Source organism: Lycorma delicatula, chromosome 2 (genome assembly GCF_047948215.1).
Source record: "Lycorma delicatula isolate Av1 chromosome 2, ASM4794821v1, whole genome shotgun sequence".
Taxonomy (NCBI): Eukaryota; Metazoa; Arthropoda; class Insecta; order Hemiptera; family Fulgoridae; genus Lycorma; species Lycorma delicatula.
In genome coordinates, this window is record NC_134456.1 from 97,543,779 (window position 1) to 97,568,431 (window position 24,653).

At 34.3% G+C, this 24,653-nt stretch overlaps 1 protein-coding gene across 10 annotated transcripts in view; it reads left to right on the top strand.

The window, feature by feature from the left end:
- trol (terribly reduced optic lobes) overlaps nt 1–24,653 on the top strand; it is a 1,106,314-nt gene that overhangs the window by 192,674 nt on the left and 888,987 nt on the right. The window lies entirely within an intron of this gene.

Sequence of the window (24,653 nt, forward strand, 5' to 3'; positions counted from 1 at the left end):
CCTTTGCGGCCTTAAAAGTAAAAAAAAAAATACGTATAATTGTCCGCGTTAGCATATACGTCTATCTTCACATCTAAATTATTTTCATACGAAATCTCAACCGTTTAAACAAAACTAAAGACTTTTAATGATTTTTTAAATAAAATTAGTGTAAACAATATTGTATTCTCCTTGAGATCAATTAATTATTTTTTTATTGCGAACATCTGTTTATAATTCGAATAAGTTGTTTGTAATTACTTACAGTTTACGGTAATGTCTGTGAATTATAAACTTATAATGTCTATGAATAGAATTTTTTAAAGATATCCTTTCCATCGTTAAAAAATTGAGGTTTTCCCCTTTTCAGCTGAAAAGGTTACTTAGATACTTTAAATATATCGGTCTCCGTCGCGCGAGTGGTAGCGTCTCAGCCTTTCATCCGGAGGTCTCGGGTTCGAATCCCGGTCAGGCATGCCATTTTCACACGCTACTAATCGTTCATCCCATCCTCTGAAGCAATACCTTACGGTGGTCCCGGAGGTTAAACACAAAAAAAGTTACTTTAAATAGAATATTATATACTTTAACTTTTTTTTATTTTATGAATTTCATAAAAAAAATTCATGTAAAAATATTGAAATTGAATCCAACCATATTTTAATGTATGTATTGCACTAAATACGCGATGCCAACGAGATATTCATTTATTTGAGTTCTAAATTAAATATATGTTAATGTGTATTAAATAACACTAATTTTGTCATAAAATTAGCCGATTTTTATTTTTTATGCGTTTGATAACATGAAGATTTCTTTAGCATATCTTACTTTTTCGGATTTAAATGAGGGCACAGCACTCGTCTTAACGAAATTTTTAGTCATTTTCTAGTACGAAGCGAATTTTAGCAGGAAAACATTTTATACTTTTATAAAACAGAAATTGTTTTTAATGTGATATAACTTATTTGAAATTTATTTTTATTTTTAATTAAAATTTTGCAAACGTACAATAAAAAATGTGTCTCAATAAAATCCAAAATTCACCATTATAACACAGTTGTTCTTCCGGTGGCGCTCTATACTTGTGAGTCTGTCTGTCTTTCAGATTAAGAATGAAAGAATGAAAGTTATCAAAAGGACGGATTCTGGCGAATTGCCACAAATGAAACAGTTTACAAACAAGTCGACCCGATTCTCAGTACAATGAAAAAACGAACGATTTTCCATTTTTTCCACGTATTAAGAATGCCTGAGAACCGAATTCTAAAACAAGGAATATTAACAAACTGGAAAATATGTTGGAGAAATCCAAAGAGATCTTTAAGAAATTGGGGTGAAGGTTGAGGACGCATGTGAAAAAATGAAAATTAACTACGCACTTCAAAACAATACATTCAGTGTTAAAGAATTAAAAAGGCATTACAAAGTGGTGGTCACAGATGTGGTCAGGAAGCAACGATACGATATAATGAAGAAATACTGGGAAAATCGAAAAGCCAGACTAATAGAGAAATTCAAGAGGAACTGAAAAATGGATGACTAAAGTGGTCCAATGTGGCCTCAAAAGTAAAAAAAAATTCGTAATGTTTATTTTACCCCCGAGATATACAGTGGGAGGTGTTGCTATCTATTTTATGTGTTTGAGGAAAAAGTATTAAAAACAAAAAGAAGAAAAGTGTATTTATAAATTTTTAAATTACATTAATAAAAATGTTTTTCCTATTTAACAAAATTTACACTGGTACTGGATTTCGTTTTGGCGGAAGAGTTTTTTCCGTTGAGAATGAAATCTAGAAAAAATTTCAAAGGTGAAAAATTGGACAGTTAAAATTTTTCTGTTGAAGAAACACTTTGTAGAAACAGTTTTTTTTGAAAATTTTTAAGGATTCCTCTTCGGTATCCGAATGAAGACAGGTAATGTTACATAATTAATTTTTTTGATTTAAAACATAAATGAAAGAGCAAAAAGAGTAGATTTACTTGCACTCACGACCGTAGAGTGATTCCCTACCTTTCCTCTTGACGGCACAACTAGCAAATACGGCGACTCCTAAACAAATGGCTTCTTTATTTTGCGGTTTCTTAATGTCAATCTGTAGTTCAACGTGCGTTTTATAAAAAAATTAAATGGGATCCTCCAAGCTACAATAACATTCTTAGTCGACATATTCGGTTTCAAACTACTGGATGTCTGTGTAAATGGAAGAGTGTAACGGGACGATTTAGGCTGTCTGAAGAAAACTTTGAACTTGTCAAGGAGTCCTTCCTGCACAGAACTAAATATCTGTTAAAAATACTTCGCAGACGAAATTTTTCTACAGGGAGTCGACGACTTTTTTGATCTATTTTGTTGAACTATAATGAATCAACACATTTTATCCTAGCGGAAAAGTTTACGTACACAATGTATCTGGAGATCAGAAAATCCCTACGAACTCTTAATAGTGCAAAAGGGACTCCCACAAAATTAAATGTTTTTGTGCGATATCCCGGCGGGAAGTTTACGGCCGTTCTTTCCGCCGAAGTAAGCGCAACAGGAGTTGCTTATTTCATCCAGTTCTTTCCATCATGCTCTTTCCTAAAACTACAAGATGGACGGGAGTACTTTATTTGGCAACAAGATGATGCCCCTTCTCTGTGGCATAAATATACATGATCGGTTGAACGACATTTTTCCTCAACCACTGAATCGGTCTCCGATGTTAGAGCTTTGCTGTAGCCTCCAAGCTCATCCGATCTGGCCTCTTGCGGTTTTTTCGTTTGAGGTTTTTTTAATATAGGATTAGCAGGTGCGTGTCTCCGAACTCACCGGCAGGCTTCAAACTCTCCATGCCCAGAAAGGAGCTGCGTTATATAGAAACCTACCTCATTCAGTCCTCTCTACACCCATACATCTATTCTCGGATTTTACGCGTTCATACACCAGTAGGTGAGGTGTTCCAGGCCTCCTGCCATTCGGACAGAAGTAAGTCATTAGCCTCGGTCTTAGTCAAATCAAGGTAAACGCGCCGGAGCATCAATGCACGCAGCCGCACCGGGGGAATCCCAGAGATGACCTCAATAGCGTTTCGCGAAACCGTGCGGTATGCGGCCGCAATGTTCAACGCAGCATGTCTTTGAAGCGATGATATTTTATCAACATTCCTTTTCTTTTCAAGGGTCTCTACCCACGCAGGGACGGCATATAATATGATAGAAGAAGCCACCGTCAGTATTCTACGTCGTCTGAAAGCACGAGGACCTCTGTGGTTACGCATAAGCTTACCGAGATTATCAACAACAAAGTTAAGAGATTGAGTAACTTCAAAACCATGATAATATTTTTTACACCCTTTGCTGTGTTTGATGAACCGTAAATAACTATATCTTATTTAAATAAAATATCATCTTATGTCTGTTATATATATATAAAACATGTAGATAATAGATATTATCCACATATTTTGAATGAAACAGAATTTTCTGTTTTGTGTGTTTTGAATACTCTTTTTAGGGAAAATTATTTACTGGTCGTGTTGAATAAATTTATTCGATGTATTCACCCAAATATTTATTTCAGTTTTAAAATACTATATTATATTTATATTAATTTAAAAAAATTAGAATATTTTTTAGGATACATGGTTATTAACATCATACCAGTACATTACTGGTTGTGCTTGCGTTGAAATATAACTTACTTGCCTTTACAAAAATAAAATACCATGATCTGTTGCTGCCAGTTTTTTAAACAGAGTTAGGTTTACTACTCTTTTTTTCTTTATTTATTTATTTATTTATTTGTGTGGGAAGATTTAACACCAGATGGTATTTTTCATTCTTCAATGATTAAGGGATCCACCGAGTCATGAGAAAAAAAAGACGGAATATTTATGTACGGAGTAATTTGATCTAAAAAAACTTTCTTTGAGTTAAAACGTATACTCTGAAATTTTTTTCAAAAAAAAAGCAACAAGTTTTTGCATTAAAATGTAGAATCGTTTTATTATATTTGTTATCCCTGATCGTACTAATTCTTATTTTATTTTTATTACTTACTATAACTCTAGTTAAAGAAAAATATAAATTTCCCTCCGCGTTTCTTTTCTTGTTGATCACCATCTACCATCTGTTTATAGATACGATCGTTGTTACACTCTGGATGAAATTAATAAAAAATATTTTCTCCCGTTGAATACTCTTATTAAATTTTGTATTTATTTTATTAAATATTACTGTTAATTATATCTATTTATCTCTGATGATTGATTACGCTTGTCGTAAACTTTACACATCCCTAACGTTAAATTTATAATAATTTATTTTTCGTCGAATTATTTTATGAAATCATCAATTTCTCCGGAAAAGACAATAATGAAAATATAACGTCACGGTTTTTTTACTTCCTTGTACTAAGTAAAGGAAGTATTGTGATCGCGAAAAATCTCAGTTTTAAAATTTCAACGGAAATATCCATTTCGACCATCCCTGAATCCATTTTGACTAGTTTCGGCGTGACGTCTGTACGTACGTATGTATCTCGCATAACTCAAAAACGATTAGTCGTAGGATGTTGAAATTTATGGATTTAATACTGTTGTAATATCTAGTAATGCCCCTCTCCTTTTGATTGCAGTCGACTGGACCAAAGATGTCCAAAAAAACCCACAATCCAAACAATTTGGATTTTTGAGTTTTTCTTAACTGCAGTATTAACCCGCTGCCCACCGGGTTGGTCTATTGGTGAACGCATCTGTCTTCCCAAATCAATTGATTTGGAAGTTGAGAATTCCAGAGTTCAAGTCTAGTAAAGTCATTTATTTTTACACGGATTTGAATACTAGATCGTGGATACCGGTGTTCTTTGGTGGTTGGGTTTCAATTAACCACACATGTCACGAATGGTCGAACTGAGACTTTACAACATTACACTTGATTTACACTCATACATATCCATCCTCAATCATTCTCTGAATTATTATCTGAACGGTAATTACCGGAGGCTAAACAGGAAAAAGAAAGAGTAATACGCACTGATTGAGAGTCTTTCAACCATATCTCATATGCGATACTTATTTGTATTGGTTCCAGAGTTATAGCCAAATTAATTAATGAAATATTTGATCATACAAGCGGAAGACACATCGGTTCGAATCAGACTTCATATCTTTTTTTTTAATTTGAATATATTGATTTATTAATAATTATTAACGTCTGATTGTAAAAAAATAATTACTATAAATAATAATTCAGTAATAACTAAAAAAATGTGAAAAATATCAGAAGTTATTAATGAAATAAAATTTTATGTACTTTTCATTTTAAAAAAAATTTTTATGTGTAATTCAATAGGCGTTCAAGGAAGTCGTGTGCTGAACACACCAGATTTTTTTGAAAAGAAAAATGTCCTTATTTATTTTAGGTAATTCACAAATCAGATTGAAAATACGAGTGTAAAATTATCCACGATAAAAATTACGCCATATCTTTGATTTTTGAAATATACAGTCGTAAAGAGAATGCGAACAGATTTTTATAATTTGCTTCTCTTTTTGTAAACGAAAATTTCTCTTAGTTAAGAATAAAAAATTATAACTGGACATGAATATTATTCGTGAAATAACTTAACAGTAAGTTAACATATCCTGGTGAAGTCGATCGATTGATGCAGAATACTGATATTCTGTTTGTTTTGTTTATATTGATTTGTAGCCAGTAGAAAAGTGATCGGCTATATAATAAAAAGCCGGCAGAACGCGGCTTTAGCCGCGTGACGGGAAAGTCCTATAATTGTGGGTTGTTTCTGATGCACGGCTTACACACACAATTAAAAATATTTATCGTTTTATTTAAATATAATATTTTTTCGTTTATTTAATTCAATGATCTGACTGAAGCGAGCGCGCGCATACCGTATTTAATTCGCGCGGGTGTGGTGGTGCTAGCGGCGACAGTTGGGACTAACTAAACTGTTGTAATTTCACAACTTACATAGAACTAATTTCGCTTGTACGGTCAGTATACTTGTGTAGCCGCAAGACGTAACGCTCCAGGTACCGTGTCGAGACCCGGCCAGACCGAGTTTTTTTTTACCACTTTAAGTATTACTCATTTATTTAGATGTTCCGCTGGCATGTGAAGTCACAAAAGACAGTAATTTGGAGCACATTTTGGTGTGGGGGTGCGATGTTATTTTTTTGAAATTTTTTTTGGGTTTCTTAGGTGTCAAAACGTCATCATCCGGTGAAAATTGCATATGCTCAAATTGGATCGATTACAATACTTTATAATAAACAAAATATGCTCGGGGTAAATAAATATGTTCTGCTATAACGCTATTTTGACGGGAAAGTAAAAATGCAATAAACTATGCGGTTATTAACACATCATTATTATCCAGCATTCACATTTCCTTACTATCTGCACGGTAATTATGCCTTTAATAAACCGTTATCTTTGATAAACCAAACAAAATACAAAAATATAAAACATTAACCATAATAAGTCCAGCATAATTAAAACTTAAAGAAAATACATTCAAATTAATAAACAAATTACTGTTCCTAAAACAGGAACCAAAAAATTAATAAAGATAATTACAATATTTTATTACAAAATGAAATTCCTTACTACATAGCTGTTTATTGGTTCAACGGATTTCTGTTCTCGGGTTTTCCTAAAACTTGGTTCTCTTTTTAAAATAAGAATATCTGAAGATTTAACAGCTAAAGAAGAATCAAACTGAAGTTTTAAGAAATAGATAATATAATTTTTTCTGAAAATTTTTAATAAAAAAAGTTGACTATTTAAAAAAAGAGTAATAGTAATAAATAAATTATCTAGTCGCGAAAAATGTATATATATTAATGGGGAAAGAATATATGAATGAAACGTTTACCAATATGAGCAGTCTTATATCTATACGTATGTTATAATGTATTGTAAATCGAGATGATGTAATTTGTAATTAATACCCTTTGAAAAAACAATCGTAAGATGAATTTCATGTGACGATATAAATAAATAATGCAACTGTAATCTAGAAAAGTCACGTCTTCTGTGTGTTAAGTTTGTTTAATGTTACAGTGATGGGATTTTGATTCCTATTTACTTTTATTAATTAGTTACCATATAAACCAGCATACTAAAGAACTTATATTTTTAAATAAAGTTTCTCGTAAATTAGAATATATTATAGAAAATGATATCGTACTCGTGTATCAGTTTACTTTGAGATTTTATATATATTTAATGAAGATTTTATTGTAATTATATTGCCTACCGAAATACCAAGCAATATTACAGACCGATTTTATTTATTACCTTCAAGGGAATCCTTTCTTTTTCCTGTTTAGTCTCCGGTAATTACCGTTCCGGTATTAGTTCAGAGGATGAAAGAGAATGATATGTATGAGTGAAAATGAAGTGTAGTCTTGTATAGTCTCAGTTTGACCATTCCTGAGATGTGTAGTTAATTGAAACCCAACCACCAAAGAACACCGGTATCCACGATCTAGTACTCAAATCCGTGTAAAAATAACTGAGTTTACTAGGACTTGAACGCTGGAACTGTCTTTCCTAATCTAAAGCTAATTTGGGAATTTAGGAATTCGCGTTCATTGCTAGACCAACCTGGTGGGTCTTAAAGGGAACCCAGAATCACAATTTTCAACTTTTCTCTTAACATTTTGAAAATTTTATTCACATTAATTCTGTTTTTTAATATTTTTTTATACAATGGATTCTTATTAAAATTATTAAAAACAAATTCCAGAGATCTCTGACCATCCGTTTAAAATTTCAAGAAATCTTTCCTTAAAACAAAAAAATAACATTTTTTTTTTAAATATGCTTTTCTTAAAAAAAATCATTCTTTCTGAAAAGGAAAATATAATTTTAATTTCAAGAAAATTTATTTTAAAAAAATGTTTAATCTCGTCTCTAATAAAGTAGTTGTATATGAGAGCGCGCTCCCCGTTTTTTTTCTTTTTAGTTATGCATAAATAGAACATTTTTTAAAAACAACTTTCTATTCCAGCCCTTTTGATTAATACTAAAAACGCTTCTGTACGTTGTGAGGTACAGCGACAATCTATATTGCAATATGAAAAACTTAGTCGATTATCTTTAATCAGTCTCTAACGAAGTAATTTGGTATAATATCGTCACTTGAAAACACGAAAAAGTTTCTTTCTGTACGTCACAGAATAAAAGAGAAAGGTTCTGCTCGCCAGCACAAGCAGAACCTCTATTTTCACCATTTTGCTCCCTAAATGGGCACCACGTATCAGCTACATTTGAAGAACAGAAGCTGGAGGTCAAGAAGACCCTAACCCCATTGTGTGGCAGATGTCCACAGAACATGTCGAAACACTGTACTCCAAAAACGAATGGCTATGAGTGTACACAGATCTGATGGCTCATGTTCTGACCGGAAAAGTAATATTGGTGCCGGAGTGTACTGTGAGCTCTTCTATTTTTACTATTCAGTTGGGAAATAAATTCAAACTTTGGTGGGGAAGTTGCTGCTACTGGCATTTCGCTCGGACAGCTCTTCGTACGATTACACGTCTTTAGTAAGGCTGTCTTTTTATTTTTGCGACTCAAAAGCTGTTATTCTGGCTTTCACATCTTTCCAACAATCAAAATCTTTAAAGATCTCAGATATACGGACCTCGATTAGACAGTTACAATTTACAGGAAAGAAGATGATTTTGTATGGATTCCATCCCGTGTAGGCATGTGTGGAAATGAACAGGCCGATCTCTTCGATAAAAAGCCGAACAAATCTTGCTTCAGCAGCCGTATAAATTAATTTTTCGTTCAGCAAAGCTCTTTGTTAACAACAAATTCAGAGTTTCTGTTTGACAATACTTCCGTCGCGTTGTGAAAATAAAAGATGGTCTTTACTAGTAGAGAATTAAGTTATTATACCTGACAGTCCTAGAAGCGATAGTGCGGCCGTGTTGAGGATGTCAGTTGGCCATAACTGTCATGGTGCCAATTTGCACCGAATAAATATACATCCTACATCTAGATGTATCATTTGTAAGGCTTTGGGCGCATAGGTTGATAGTAATAGTGCACTGCTTAAAAATTTAAGGAGTGCCCAGCGCAGAGCCTTAATAGTATGCACTGGTGTTTTTAAAACAACCTCCTACGAGGCTACCACCGTATTGGGAAAGCTCTCCCAATCGATTTAGTGGTGAAAGTTCGAGCGGCCATGTGGAAGTTGCGAAGAGGTCGGGAAACCGAGGTATTTGGGATGCGGTTTCGAGCCGGGCTAGAACCGCAGCGGAACGACTATCACAATGCACCGGGTCCAAATTTCGTTCAGTTACCCATTTCCCGCCTGCGGAAGAGGCTATGGAGCCTCGCGATGGATGCATGGCAGCATGAATGGCACACCACGAATAAGGGAAGATCCCTGTATAGATTTATATAGGATCTGGGAGGATGGTATGCCTCGAATTCATTTTTAAGGGCGTCGGGTGCCCAAGAGCTCACCAACCATGTGAATTTGATGCAATATCTGTTTAGGTTTCGCCTAGCGGCTGATGAGTTGTGTGTCTGCGGGGAGGTCCAGTCGAACGAACATCTTATGTTCGACTGCCCTGCTCTTGGGGGGGCCACCCTGGAACTTAGAGGTCAGGGGGAAAACTGGCCGCTCATAAACGGCGAGTCGATGTGGCGAGAGCCGCATTGTCGGACCGTGTGGGGGTTCCTCGATGAGGTTGCGATGTTCAACCGTCATCGTTAGATTTTAAATTTAAATGGGATTTATTGATTCCTTTAGCGGAGCTGTGGCAAGTCCTTATCCGAAATAATGGCTGGCCACCAGCCAGTAAAAGCTCCAAGCGCTTTAAATGGTGGACAGGCACTAGCTGGCTGACAGCGACCGAGGCGTGGCGGCTTAAATTGCCGTCTTTTTAACTTGTAACTTTTTTAGTTTTAATTTGTAACAAGGGGTGCGCCTCCCCGATCTAGTTTTAATGTGACAAGTGAGCGGTAGGGACACATAAGCGGGTGCTGTACGGCACCCAGCTTAACCGCTCACGCAAGATAGGAGCATTAGGAATAACGAGGTCGGAAATCTGTTTTGAGGCACAGTAGCCGTTTTTTGGCACGGAACATTTGGTCTATGCTCTAGGGCGACCGAATGGGGTGGTGGCGGGAGAGATGCCAGCTAACCAAATTTGTAAGGCTTAATTACCACGCGAATTTGAACCAATATTTGTTTCGATTCCAGCTGATGCGCCGTGCGTCTGCCGGGAGTCCAGTCGAACGAACACATGATATTCCACTGCCCTGCTCTTCGGTGGGATGAACTCAGGCCATCCAGGAACTTAGAGGTCAAGGGGAAAATTGGTCACTCATAAACGGCGAGTCAGTGTGGCGTGAGCCGCATTGTCGGATTGTGTGGGAGATCCTTGATGCCGTTTCTTTGTTCAACAGGCATCAGTAGTTTAAGTGATATAAGACTCCTACCGCTTGCTGTAGGAAGCTACCCTCGAGAAATGGCTGGCCACGGGTCAAGTATTGCTCCATGTGCTATTATAATATGGTGAACAGATACTTACTGGCATTCATCGACCTAGGCGTGGCAGCAAATTTCGGTCCTTGACGGAATAAATTTTAATTTATTGACAAGTCATATATTTTAGTTTGTAGACGGGGTGCGCCTACCCATTTTATTAATATATGACAAGTGAGCGTTGGGACACGCAAGCGAGTGATATAGGGCATCACAGTTATTCCGCTCTCGCAGTCAGGTAAGCTCTAGGAGCTAATTAGGATATTGGTTGCTAAACTGTTTTTAGGAGCAGTAGTCGTTTGTGGCACGGACATTCGGTCTTGTGCTTTAAGGCGACGGAATGGGGTGGTGGTGGTGGTGGGAGAAATGCTAGACAAACCGAATTCGTAAGGCGGAAAACAGTGTTATGAACTGGAAGCATGTAGCGAATGAATGTGATTTTATTTTAAACATTTTAAAGGAATGTCTGTTAGAAAGATATATCGGCGAGTACGGAAATTAATGACATATGAAAATTAGAACGTTTTGCTTCAACCTGAGCTATTCGTACTGAACCGACAGTCAAAATCAGTCGGATCGTTAGCTTCATCTTATCGATTCAGTTCCCTTCCTTAAAATGTTCACCTTCTGTTACATAGTATATATATATATGAAATTAACAATTTAATATTTTATTGTCATCTGACTTAACGAAGCTGTGTAAAGTTCACCATTATATGACGTCGGGAAATGAGTTTAATTAAGGTGCAAGATTTGAGGAGACTGTTGAACCATTGTAAGTTAAAAAAAACTATTTTGATCATTTTAATTCGTCCAATATAATTTACATTTTATTTCGTTTTTGAAGAGAGTGGAGGGACCATCTATAAATAGTGTAATACTGTAATTGTAATTTAATTATATAAATACCATCCAATAAAAATTTATCCGTTGTTTCAGGATGTTCAAAGAAACGTGCTAATTGATATAACCGGCTAGCTATTTGCTTCTATTTTGTCTATTCGCACAGAAATCATTAACAAAGCATATTCTGAGCGATGTATACAATTATAAATAAAGTAACCTACTTGTTCTGTATTGATATTTGATCGAGTGAAGCTTCTGTTTTCTCTGTGAGCCAAACTTGGCTGTCTCAGCATTTCCCGTTTATGTCTAACGTTCTCTTCTGAATAGATTTGATCTTACATGTATGTTTGTTTTATTAAACTCTGAAAACAGTGTGTTTGTTTGAAAGTTACATTTGTTGAGTAAAGTAACTAAATAATGAAAAATGTTGGTTCCGTCCTCTCATATGTCTAATGTTTTAATTAATATGTAATTTAATTTTCAGTTTGCGCAAAATTAGTGTATAAAATACTTATTATACACGATAAATGTGGCGATAAACTATGAAATAAAATAAAAGCTGCCTTCAAAAATATTACTATGATATTTGTATTATACTTCTTGTGTTTATATAATAATTCTTACCTGTGTTTTCTTTCTTATACTGTGTTTTCGTCTAGTACTTAATGGTGTATAATATTTATTTTTGTTATTACATCACTTAAAACATGCGTACAGCTAGATTATATCCAGCTATTAAAAAAAAATAATAAAAATGCGCTCAGGAATTGTTCAAACAAAAGATCTAAACGTGCAGTTTCAATGTTAGTAGTGTAGTTCAAAATTAGTTAAATTAACTATAAAAACCGTAACAAATAAATCCTAAAAACACGTTTACTTTTGTTTATAAAAAAAAACTCTTAAATTCGATAAAAAAGTATTACGTGTTCTGTTTGAACAATACAACGAGTAAATAACAGTATCATCTCTCATAGATTTTCTTTTCAGACAAATGAACTATTTTGTAATAGTTCTTAAGAGTTTTTTCCGGTAGGAACTTATTATATAATAGTTTAATCATCGAGTTTAACCATCAATTTTATAAGCTTAGAAAAACATTTCGCAGTAGGTACGAATTTTTAACACGTTGTTTTGTTGTAATAGATTTAATTAACGTAAAAATAATGCATTAAATATGATTTAGAAACACGAATCACGTTTTTGGCCGACCAAATCGAATCGCTTTTTTCAACTCAACCTCTTGGCTTATTATTGTTATTTTAAAATTGCGACCAAACTTGTAATTTCCAATTTTTATGAAACTGTACCTTGTTCCTTGCTACAATTTAAAACGATTTGTGTGTAAGGATTATTTACAAAATTTAATATTTCATCATAAGAACCACGAATTGTTTGCCAACACACCTGTTTGAATCATTTTTACTGCCGGTTCACACAGGTCAGGTGGGACGAATCCTCCACAGGTCGCTACACGCATGGTATATTTTCTACACTGTCTGATGTAGTTGCGATTAGATGGGTTCCCCTAATCGGTATATCACACGGTTTCTCTCCGGGCATGGTGCCTTTCGGGCGAGTTTGGCTAGGTTTCGTTTGGTGGATTCGAGTCAATGTCCGGATTGTGGGGCTGATGATACATTGGACGACGTCCTTTACGTCTGTCCTCGATACGAGGTCGAATGTTCACGAGCTGTTAGGGAACTTATAGAATACATTCCTTTTTCGATCTCCGTGTTAACTGGATGATCCGCGAGTATTGGTCTATAGTGGCTGGTTCTCTTCGCGCCCTTGCGGTGTATAGGTCTGCAGAGGGAGTTTAGTCGAGGTATTTGATTGTCCTAGGATCCCGAATGACTAAGCTTCGGTCGGTTAGTTTGAGGGAATCATGCTAGGTTGGATGTGAAGATATCCGTTTGAGGCCTGTGTGAAGGCAAAATTTGATTTGTATTTTACATATGCAAATGTCTGCCGAGGCATTTAAATCGGTGGCATCCCGACCGAGGTCTGGCTGATGACTGTGAGATGTAGTCAGTTAGAGGCTCTAACGATGACCTCCGGTAAAGCCCCTCAGGCCTCGGAACGGAGGGGGTGGAGTGGAGCCCGGTGGGTGTCTTCTCCCTACGGGGTTGGGATGTTTGAAACATTTTTACAGCTAGGTCACATATATTTTGACGCTTTTAAACTGCTGTTATTTTACCATGTTACGAGGTGCTACCCAAAAGTTCGGGGATTTTGAATTTCGCGCGCGAAACATTACTGGTACGACCTGCTGCCGCTAAATGTGGCTAACAGTACTCTTTGTGAATCAGTGTTCCAACAGCTGTGACGGTGAGAAACTGCATTTTTGACCTTCGTGCGGTTGTGCAACGTTGTGTTTTGCTGCTTCGGCGAAGTTCTAAATGGCAGATTTTAAATAGCAAAGAACCTGCATCAAATTTTGCTTCACGCTTAAAAGAACTGGTGCAGAAACCCATCGCATGCTTGTGGAAGCATTTGGTGACAATGTTATGAGTAAAAGTAAAACTTCTTTTGGTACAAACGATTCAAAGATGGACGAACGACAGTCGATGACAATGAGCGTTCAGGAAGACCATCAACAAGCGCAACACCGGAAAACATCGCGAAAGTGCGAGAGGTTATTGTTGCAAATCGTAGACAAACAATCCATGATGTTTGTGCAATCGTACAAATATCATATGGGTCCGTGCAACGCATCTTGTCGGACTATTTGAACATGAGACGCAGTGCTGCAAAATTCGAACCGAGACTGTTGAGCAGCGACCAGTAACAAAATCGCGTAGGTGTCTGTAGTGAATTGAAAAATTCAGCAAGAGATGACCCTAACTTCATCTCCAACATCATAACCGGTGATGAGATATGGGTGTACGTATATGACCCTGAAACTTAAGCAGCAGTCGTCGCAGTGGAAGTCGCCAAGTACACCGCGGCCAAAAAAGCACGCCAAGTTCGCAGCAACGTGAACAAGCAACATGAATGATTGTTTTTTCGACATCAAGGGCATTATCCATAAGGAATTTGTTCCTGTTCGTTAAACTGTCTATGGTATGTTCTATTGTGAAGTTTTGAAGCGGTTACGTGAAAGCATTAGGCGCAAACGTTCAGATCTGTGGAATAACAACAGCTGGGCTCTGCACCATAACAGCGCGCCCGCGCACACATTTCTAGCCGTTTGGAAATTCTTGGCTTCCAAAAAGACGGTAATGATTCCCCACCCACCCTATTCGCCTGACCTTGCCCCGTGCGACCTTTTTCTCTTTCCGAAAATAAAATTTCAATTGAAAGGCCGCCGTTTTAACACAATTTAGGAGATACAGGAAGAAACGCAGGACGTGCTTCGAACACTTACACTTGCAGACTTCCAAGGACGCATGGAATCATGGGGAAAACGCTGGGATCACTGTATCAATGCCCAACGGAATTACTTTGAAGGAGACATTGGAAATTATAAGTAATGGTAAGCTATTTTTTTTTATGGTAAAATTCCCCGAAACTTTGGTAGCACCTCGTATTTTATAAATATTAGCTTTGTTTTTCTTTTTTTCATAATACTGTTATTAAAATAAGTTTTTAAAAAAATTGGAAAAAATCAGGTACATAATGAAAGTAGCTCCATTATAATCAGCCAATGTTTTCTGATATCACTGATAATGTTGATTATGATTTTGATAACTTTTTTATTCTGGTTAAATTTTGATTACGAATGATAATTCTCGTTTATTGTGTACTAACCATTATATCCAGAATAACGAGGGCGCAAATTGAATTTTCTTGCCGTGTAATCAACAGCAAAATTTTTTAAACATGTATATTTTCCAACAAATTTGTCAATATTTAACATGTGTAGTGGTTAAAGAAAATATAAATTAGAAAAATTACTTGAAAGGAAAATGAAAATGTTAGTTTCACAGTGAAGATGTGGATTGAAGTTGACCGATCCACGAGCTCGTCAACTCTTGGAAAGCTTAGTTGACGCTTAAGGTGGAGATGGTTTACTTAACCAAAGGTTGCTTTGTTACTAACGACGTTCTGTCGAAGTACATTATTATTATTCTGTCGAAGTACAGTCCTCCGTACTGTATTATTAGCAGTGCCGACTGTACTTCAGACCTTCTAGGTAGAACTTGTATTCATCTGTGTGTATATGGTTTATAAAATTAAGACAATCTGATCTCGAGACCGTTATTAGTACCGAGTGATAAAATACAGTATTTTCTTGCCCGCAGGTTCAGCTCGCGAATATGAAATTACGTGATCACACCAAAACATTTTTTTTTTTAAAATAATTTTATGACAGTTTTTTACTTTTTTCACATTGTTTATCTCTTAATCAGGAAATCGATTAAAAATGTTCACGATTCGATTCAAAGAACTCTTTTTCAGGAAGGTTTTTCCCGGTTTTCCACTACTTTTCATACACTTAGAGGTTTCTCAAGAAATATTATATAGATTAGAATTAAAATTAGTCGTATGGTTTTTAAGTTAAAGATAATAGACCGGAGGCTGTTTGAATTTTACAGTATACTAGCCGGTAGGGGTTCCCAGGGACACAAGAGTTTGCTTCGATCGCCGTTACCGTCTAGCCAGAGGGCTCCGTTTCATGGGCCCCCGCAGTGTTCTTTACCCTCAGATTGTGAGAATAATAACTTAATAATAAATAAAATAATGATTGTGATAAATAACAATTAGGTATTCGGCTTTATAGAAACCTGAAGAAGAAACTAAATTGCAGAACACACAATAGTATTTATTAGTAACTACGGTAACTAAACTGCACACACCTTTAATGACGAAAAATTTTTTTATAACTGATTTCTGTTGCCGTGGTGACCGAAGTATAAAAATAAAGTAGGATTAATATTTTTTTTCTTTAATTCACAACTTCATCTCGAAGGGCGCTAGGGCTTCAGTTTAAGGGTTTAAAATTCTGCAAATTTGAAAGCAATCGGTCGGTTGGTTCTCGTTTGATTTCAGGAAAAAAAAACAGCCAGATAGACAGGCAAACGAACGTTTGGCATTATATATAAGATGATTTGGATTTTAATTTTCACTTCAATTCAATTTTGTCGTGGAGTTTAATTTGTTATATTTAGCAGAGAAATAGTAAAATTCTACTGTTTGGGGAACCGGTAGAGATTTCAGAATTTTTTTTTTCTTTTACGTACTCTCGGTTAAGCTCGAAACAGCGATGTCGTTTATTACACATTAATCAAATTTATATTCGTAAGATGTTACGAGTGTTTAGAAGAATTCATTGCATATCTGTATACAATTGACAAAAAAAAAATATATATATATATATATATACTCGTATATGAAAAGTAAATATTTATTTTATAGTACGTAAACTCTTTATATATTCCTTAAGCAGAGTGATTAAGACTATTTATTATTTTTTTTAGAACACGCTATTTATAATTCATTGACAACTCTTTAAGATAATTATTATTAAAATTCTTTAATTCTCGCTTGATGGAACAATTAATTGTTTTATATCTTCTTGCACTCGGTTGTTGCCATTAAATAGCATCACAGTTCGTATCAACTGATCAATGATGTCGATAATCGTGGATAATAGGAAGCATTCATTCCTTGTAATAATCTACAAACCGACAGTTGAATTATGCAGCGACCTTGAAATCAATGTGATGTTTTCTTTAATAATTCGTTTAACTTCCTGTATTTATATATTGTCTGTCATGCCTTTCAAACATTTCTAAATTTAATAGAATACATAACGTTAACTATTACAATTTGAGCTTTAACAATTTTTAAAAATAGCTGCTGGAAAAAATCATACCTCATACTAACGCTTCTTGTTTTATGCTTTTTTTCTTTGTTTTAAAAACTCATATCGTAAGTAAAGGTAGTTGCTTTTATTCGGACATATCGGTGTTGTTTGGCGGTTGGGAATTTAATTAACAACGCGTCTTAGCAACGATCGACCTGAGTTTTTTCCAAACTACACAATTACATAACAGTGATAAGTCATTAATAACTTTAATTATTGATTAAACTTAGAAATAAAAAAATTAAAATATTGATTTTTTCTCTGAATAATTCCTTATAATTTTGAATTAATCGGAACTGATTATTTTATTTTTATTTTGATATTTTACTAATTACCTAAAATTCGTTTTCATTAAGGAAAGCAATTTAATTTTTTAGTTTCTTTTATCTTCAATAAAAATTTTCCGTAATAGGTTACCTGTTATCTAATTTTGAATATTATGATAAGTTGTTACAAAACTACAGTCTCTCTTATCATTTTCTTCTCTTGCAAGAAAAGGTATTTAGAATTTTATTTAACGAATTTGTATACACAAACTGTTTAAAACATATCGTTTATGTTTGTATTACATCGATAGATAATAAATACACGAAGTTGGTAAAATATTACATCATCATCATTCACTAAAGGCCTTGTCGATTTAACCACTTCACTCACATCGCCCCTCTCTTCAAGTCATTACATGAACCAAGGCCCATCTCTTCTTTAATATTATGGTTGGTCTCGGTCTACCTCTAGGTTTTTTTACCCAAAACCTCGCCCTCAAATATATTTGTTAAGAACTGGTCATGTCGTATATCAATTTCGCCCTTCTTCGTATGATATTTAGCAAGGACCTCCTCTCACTCACTTCTACGAACACTTGAGCATTTCTGTTCCTATCCAAAAGCTTGTTCTTGTTCAAATCCACATATCTCCTCCAAATCCACATATCTGTTGCTTCCAGTTTTCTTCTTTCTGATTTCCCAAGAGTCCATGTTTCATATCCATAAGGTAGAAGACTCCAGACATAAGTTTTAGCGAACCGTTTCCGTATTTCCATACTCGTATGATTATCAACCACCAAAGAACACCTTGAAAGAACAACTTTGGGTTGGACCGGTTGGGTTTCAATTAACCACACATCTCAGGAATAGTCAAACTAAGACTGTACAAGACTACACTTCATTTACACTCATACATATCATCCTCATTCATCCTCTGAAGTAATATCTAAACGGTAATTACCGGAGGCTAAACAGGAAAAAGAAAGATCATATGGTTATCAGTCAGTATATTCTTTTTATTCTGGAAAGCTCATTTCGCTAGCGCTAGACTTCTTTTTACTTCTGTGGCACGTTTATTATCGCTAATTATGGTACATCCCAAATAATAAAAACAGTCAACCTTCTCTACAAAAGTACCGTCTAATTTAAATTCCTCGATTTAAAAATAAAAAAAAAAATTAATGTAAAAAATATTTGTTTTGCCTCAAATTCCTACTAAAATCAAGCTTCTAATTCATTGTCTTTTCTTCTACATTTATTCGATTTGTGAATTTTTGATAGTTTCATGCTTGAGATTTTTTTTAGAATTCATTTTATTGTAGTCATCTCCTTAGATGTGAATTCTCATTCAATAGCTATCGCTTGGATAAATTTAAGGCTTTATTTTATTTTATACACGCTAATATATTTCAGAAATAATGGATCGTGTAAGTTAGCTTTGATAGAACAACATTCAGCTTCTAATAACATTATATGAATTAAATATAAAAGTATATCTTACTATTAAATCCTGGTTGGCGTCTGGATTTTATCGGTGTAATTTATTTGACGTTAATTTACGAACTCTTCTATGAAGAAAAAACCTTTAAGTATCTTGCGGTAATTATTATCTTCACAGATTATATTCTTAAAATAAATACGTAATTTCGTTCGTTTTATATTTCGTGTTATTGAACTCTAATCTAAGATCCAGTGCGTTTAAACTTATCGACCGCGACTGTTATTTTTACACTTCCAAAACTTTCTTTTAACATTGTTATGAATTTTACGAAAAGTATCAGAATACTTTATTAATAAAGTCTATTAAAAATAACAAGAAGATTTTAATTTTGTTCTGTTTATTGTAAATAACAATTTATTTTTACGGTCTTAATTAATCTTTTTTTTTTAAACGATAGTAAATGTATTTTAATATTTTATTTATCGATCATATATGATAAAAAACATTCATCGTGGATATAGTTTGTTCGATACGTATAATTTTATATCAAATCCAATTAGCCTGTAGAGCGGGTCAGGGTACAGATTCAGTAGCTGTTTGAATTTTTTTTTAATCCAGTGGCCGTTATACGTATTACAGCATTTATATGTAACGCTTAAGCTCATATATTCGGATTTAACACTTAAAAAGTTGTGAAACCAGTTTCGACCAGGGTTTATTGTCTGTTTAATATTTACATGCAGAAGAATTATACACTGCATTAGATTAAGTGTAATTATTAAAAATCAAAGCGTGAAAATTATTAAAACTAAAAAACATTTCAGAATGATTTTATTTCTTTATGTACTTATATATACATTTCGAATTAAAAAATATTTCCTTATAACAGTTTTAGAAGCGATAGTTGATAGCTAAGTTTCGAAAAAAAACAAGATAGAAACTATGATATTAGTCGCTAGAAACAATATTATTAATTAACTAATTAGGTCCTCGTTTTAGATTAATTTTTGAAAGCTTCAAGCGAGCTTTTGTTTTGTTTTTTTTTACGGAAAGATAATAAAATTAAAAATCTTTGTATGAGCTTTTTGTTTGTTATCGTTGAATACAATAAGTAAGAATTATCTTTAGGTACTCTCTCTCACCCCCTCTCTTTTTCCTGTTTAGTCACCGGAAATCACCGTTCAAGTATTACTTCAGAGGATGAATGAGTATGATATGTATGTGTGTAAATGAAGGTGTAGTCTTGTACAGTCTCAGTTCAACTTTTCCTGAGATGTGTGGTTAATTTAAACCCATCCACCAAAGAACACCGGTATCCACGATCTAGTATTCAAATCCGCATAAAAATAACTGCCTGTACTAGGACTTGAACGCTGGAACTCGACTTCCAAATCAGCTGATTTGGGAAGTCACGTGTTCAACATTAGACCAACCCGGTGGGTTTATCTGTAGGTACTTAACTGCTTACATTTGACTTGTACATACAAAATTGTATTACACGTTTATCTTTGGTAGGAATTTTATTTTTCTCTGTTCTTAATTGGCAGCCCAAAATATTTTATTATATATGTTTTTTTTTTTTATATAAAAATTTTGCCTTTTTCCTTTGAAAATATGTTTTATTTTTGCTAATGAAACATAATGACGGAATATTGGTTTAAATCGTCTGCCTTTGTTTGTCAATGGAATGGTGTGTATATATAGGTGTTATATGTAAGTTATTATGTAGCAAATGCTCCGTTTAATAAATCTTAGTTGTAATATAGTAAGAGAATAAGTTCACCATAATAAATATTCCATAACGCTGGTATTGATACGTGATTTATCTACTCGGAGTAATCTTTTTTTGCAGTTTACTGTTAATGTTTTGGCACCGAGGATGCTAAAATATCTATAATAATGGTAGGGTAATTAAAAATGTTTAAGGTAATGTTACAGTATCATTACTCTTCTTATAATATTTTTAACAAAATAATGAAATTCCAAGCTGAAAGTATTGAAAAAACAATTATTACAATGTAACCGAAACTATAATGTATTGTACAGTTTTCGAATGCGTATTGAAGTTGGAATTTTAAGAAATGAAAGTTTATATGTTGAATTAAATTTTTGGTAACTGTGAGCCTGAACGTCCTCAATCTTTTTCAAATTGAAGTATGTTGAAAATTATTCCATATATTTAATAGAAATACAAGTTTCAAAAGTCGGAAGAATGAAATTACCTCATTATTCTTCCTAGGAATCTGTAATGACAGTAGCGTTGTTATCAACTCCATCGTATAGTCAGGATACAGTGAAGCAAGATTGGACCGTAAATGTTGTACTCGGGGTAGTTTCTGTATTTTCTTTTGAAAAAGAATTCTGCGAGATGCTCGTGCAAATGGTGCTTACAATTTCCTATTGAGGAACGTTTAACGCAGTTCTTGTCACGGACCTCGATTGTCTGTGTATGAACTCCCGTGTCCGGATGTATGAAGTTATATTTGTGGTTCATCGCTAAATGTCGGTAGCCCTCGTGTTGCAAACAATTATTTAACGGGAAGAATGATAGGGAATAAGGTGGCGTATGTTGTAGCTAACTCTACAAGGTATTATACGGTTAAAAGTAAAAATAAAAAAGATCTGAAACAGTAATTTGGATTTACAGGGTGTACAAAAAAGAATATCGGTACTTATCAGTTATACGGGACCACTACTGAAATCCAATTGTTTGCATATATCAAAATAAAATCGCCTTTACGTATAACTTATTGTATATAATTTTTATTTTTAACGTTAATCAGACGGGCTTAGCGAGCTTAGGTTATGTTCGATTAGATTATATATATTCCATGTAATGACGTATCCGCGCGTTATTTCAATATAACCCCCTTTTTTTTTGAGGTCGAGGAAGCCCATTTACGGGCGCCGAAGCAGTGTCGGACTCGTTAACAGGTTCCGCAAGCTGTTAAAGAAAATTCGTATGTATTCCTGCGCACTACCGATTAAACCTCCACCCCTGGCGATCCAACCTTCTGGGAAACCGCTAATAAAATATTACTTCAGGAGGGGGGTTAAGCTTCCACACATTCGGTCTCCACAAGCAAACATCATCCACACCAGACCAGTACCCGCACACACTGCACACCACAAATACCTCAAAAGTAAAACATTCAGAAAAAATAGAACACCTTACAGGTACGAAGACGTACCACACACACATTTATACATTCATACAATCAAGCCAACACAAGACAAGCGCACAACAATCATGAAGACATGGCCACAAGACAAAACTTAACCATCAAAGCACACTCAGAAGTTAATTAAATTTCCACAATCTAACCCAGAGTACACACACACACAACTCAACTACTTACAAACTTATCACTTACCTACACGACCGTTAGCCATAATCATTAAAAACGTGAGCAACTCCCTCAGGCACCGAAAGCGAAGTGCCCACGGCCTCACCGCACCAAAGCGACCCCCCTCATGCTTGAGAGGGCCCCAAGGCACTCAGCCGTAGACCTGTCCAACCCGGCACCTTCCGACGCCTCATTTCCTTGCAGGCCGCGCCAATGCTCGCCGTCTCCTACGAATTTTTTCTGTTTTACTAAGTTCTTCTAAAACATTTCTATTATAATTTGCAATAATAGTCCACTGCTTCACACCCCGAAGGGTTATCTGCTGAAAATCCTCAGGTCTGAACATGTCCACCCGACCCAGGACATCCAGCATGCACCTCCGTGTTTCCATATCAGTATAACCTATCTAAACATAACCTAGCTCGCTAACTTCGTCTAATTAACGTTAAATATACTAATTATATATATATGCCAATAGATAGTTTCATATTATTCTGACTATATTATGGAATTGATAACAGCGCTACTGCCATTACAGATTCTGATGAAGAATAATGAGGTAATTTCAATCTTTCGAATCTTTAAACTTGTATTTTTATTAATTATAAAACATTTATTTTTCAACATACTTCAATTTGAAAAATATTTAGGTTGAGGACGTTCAGGCTCACAATTACCAAATTTTGATATCCTAGCGGTAAGGGTTATAACATGTTATCAATTAATGTGGTATATCTATAGAAAATAGTAAACTTATCCGAGGAATATTTAGCTCAAAATTAACGAAATATGTTTCATTTATCGTAGTGAAAAATTAAATTAAAATATAATATTTTACATTATATGTGTATCATGTACAATCTTTCATGAATGAAGATTACTAATTTTATTATATATTCCTTCTAATTATTACTCCTCTTTTTTTTTGTAAACTTCTATTAATTTAATAAATTAACAATTAATATAATCCACCCTACCAATCCGCAGATATGTACTCTACATCTTTCGGCCTATTTGGAGGCCATCATCAGGAGTTAAAATTAATACATTTAAAGACTGTCCCGGCCAGTCATGACTTACGTTTTAACTATCAATTTTTTTAAACTTTTGATTTTAATTCCTGATGATGGCTTCCAAGTAAGCCGAAATAGTACACTTATCAACATGCTGGTAAGGTGTATTATATTAATTGTTAATTTATTGATTTAACACATTTGTTGAGAAATAAATGCTGTCAATTTGTTACATAATACTAATACAAGAAAGTTCTGATGGTAGCTGTACTAACACCTACGACCAACCATTATAAAGTGTTACGAGTTGAGAAACTTGATACTTAAACGATGTTTCTTATCGATAGATATTTGGCTATCGATTGGAAAATTTTGTTCTTAGCAGTCGTGTAACTTCAAAGAATTTCCTATTCAGTTAAAAGTAAACGTACGATTAAGTTATTATGTGTTATAAATATATACGTATGTACGGACGGGGTTATTCTTTTATAGGTATGTTGTTCGTTATCTACTTCGATTTCATTCCCTTAATAGTGCCTGAAGTAGGTTTTCTTATCTGAAATAACCGTCGGCTATACCAGTTTAATTTTTAATTTATGTATATAATATACCGTGATTATCTGGTTCGGTAAATATAGATAGTATAAAATTATTGCCTACGTATAGGCTGTGTATAATTTCACGGTTAATTTAGTTTTATTATTAAAAACAACTATTAAACGGGTAATGATTAAATACCAATTTGATTGTTTGAGGTATATAATCTGATAAAATAGTTTTTAGAATTGTTTTTATGTTTTCAAACTTTTTTTTTTTAATTATAACTAAATAAAAGTATTGAAATTAAATTTATTTAAATTAAAATAAAACTGTTATTTGGACGATGTTGATTTAACAAAGACTTCATGTTAGTAGGTTACTGACATTCGATAACATAATATTTCTCTTTCTTATCAGTAAAAATAAATGCAGAACTGATCTCTCGGAGTCCTGGGTTCGAATCCGGATCAAGCATGGCATTTTCGTACGCTACAAATTTCCATTATCGTAGGGCAAAATGACCAAAGCAGTCGTTGCCCGTCATTTAAAAACAAAAACAAAAAACAACTGAACTCTTATTTAATACTTGTTTTGGAAGTCATCTGTAATGTTTTCATAAGTTTAACATATTTTAAAAAAGCCGATAGGATTCGATTCGACCTGTAAATTCTGTTAAATGCTTTTCCATTTTCTTCTTTTTTTCAGTCATTACTTTTCAAGTGATGCGATTTCGATGATTTTTTTGCGCTTTCTAAAAGGAGATCCTTGTAATTGTCCAGTTGTAAAGTTCATAATTTAATAGACGTTTTATAAATGAAATCTCGATCGGTGATTTAAGGATTATGTTTTTCATTTTGTTGCTGTTTTCATTGCTTCATTGCATTTTTTTTTTGTCT